We start from the raw sequence: 1,762 nt of genomic DNA on the forward strand, positions 1-1,762 counted from the left end.
CAACTCCTCCCGAGAGGCCTCTTCATAGGAAATAGCAGCAACGTCGAACACGAAACCATTCAGGTTGAAATCTTCTGCTTTTGCAACTGGAAGGATCAGAGTTTCTCCTGTTATCTGTCCTATTTCTGGCTCTTCATCACCTCTGACAGTGAACAACTTCCCATCTTTGATGAACTTCAATTTTTGGTGGAGGGTTGAAGCAACAGCGCCTTCCTTATGCAACCAGGGACGTCCCAGAAGCATATTAAACGAGGCCTTGATATCAATAACTTGAAACTCAACCTCAAATTCTTGACCGCCTATAACGATCCTGGTGGTGAGGACCCCGACTACATTTCTGCGGGTGTTGTCATATGCGAGGATACCAAGGGTTGATTCGGCAAAATCAGTGGGACCGAAACCCAAGGTAATGGCAGTTCTCAATGGACACACATTCAACGAGGATCCGTTATCTACAACACAGATGGTACTTTCTTGCCTCCACAGACAATAGTAACATGAAGAGCTCTAGCATGATTCCGACCTTGAGGAGGCAGCTCTTGATCTGAGAAACTAATGGCCCTGGTGGCCTGGGTTAGAGAGTTGCATTAGAATCTTAATTATTCAAAGTGTTAGATTAGTAGTTACTTTTAGTTTAGTTATATTTTTGGTTTCTTGCCTATCCATCTCTCGTACTTGGTTTTCTTGTGTTTATGACCGTAGGTTGGGTGCGGAACTCGGCCAATCGACTAGAAAGAGCAAACCGGTTAGAGACGGCGAAAGACATCGAACCAAATCCAAATCAAGTAGTCATGGCGGAAGAACAAGAGCCGCCAAAGAGTTTACACGATCGCTTCTATCCGGCCCGAACTGCCCAACCTTCTTGCATTCGATTGCCGGTTGCGCAAGGCAATAATTTTGAGCTAAAATTGTAATTTATCTCTTTGCTTCCTCATTTTCATGGCCTCCCTTCGGAGGATGCTTATTTATTTTTGCGTGAGTTTGAAGATGTATGTGCTTTGATTAAGTTGCAACAACTTACCAACGATGCGGTAAAGTTGCGGTTTATTACGTTTTCACTCAAGGATGGAGCCAAAAAGTGGTTCTATGGCTTACCAACGAACTCCATCACCACTTGGGTAGAGTTCATCGTTGCTTTCCTAAAAAGGTTTTTTCCATTACATAAAACTAATAAGCTTATGAACGATATTTTACAATTCAAACAAAAGCCATTAGAGTCATTTTCTAAGTTTATGGAGAGGTTCAAAGATCTACTCCAAGAGTGTCCTCACCATGGAATTGATTTGTGGCACTTATGCCAAATTGTTTATGAGGGCATAGATTACCAAACAAAGCAACTTCTTGAGTCCATGTGTCCTAACGGTTTTACATCTTTTAAGGATGAGGCCGCGGCATGGAACTTCTTACTTGATTTGGCGGAAAAAACAAGAGAGTGGGAATCTACTCAAGACGGTGAGAGAGCCACTTCAAGCAAGGAATTTCTAATAGAGGGTGCCGTGGCTAAAGAGGCCCATCTTGATAGCCTAATCAAAAGGCTAGAAGCAATAGTTGTCAAAGGACCCTCACAAGTCAATCAAATTGCACATAGTGTTCCCATGTGTAATTGGTGTCAAGCCACGGACCATGTCATGGAAGAGTGTTCAACTCTTGCTAAATTTGGTAATTCTAATGAGAATGTGAGTGCTCTTTATGCTAATAATCCTTATTCTAGCACTTATAATCCGGGATGGAGAAATCATCCCAACTTTTCATGGAGTCAAAG

The 1,762-nt window shown here is 42.5% G+C and overlaps 1 non-coding gene across 1 annotated transcript; it reads right to left on the bottom strand.

Annotated features, from left to right (window-relative positions):
* Positions 1-1,172: 1,172 nt before the first annotated feature.
* Positions 1,173-1,279, bottom strand: LOC143882379 (small nucleolar RNA R71). Its single transcript, XR_013252218.1, has one exon. It is a non-coding gene; the product is annotated as a small nucleolar RNA R71 (small nucleolar RNA).
* Positions 1,280-1,762: the final 483 nt, after the last annotated feature.

This window comes from Tasmannia lanceolata, unplaced genomic scaffold (genome assembly GCF_043159265.1).
Source record: "Tasmannia lanceolata isolate RefF3 unplaced genomic scaffold, GAP_Taslan_0.1 ptg000007l, whole genome shotgun sequence".
In the NCBI taxonomy this organism is placed as follows: domain Eukaryota; kingdom Viridiplantae; phylum Streptophyta; class Magnoliopsida; order Canellales; family Winteraceae; genus Tasmannia; species Tasmannia lanceolata.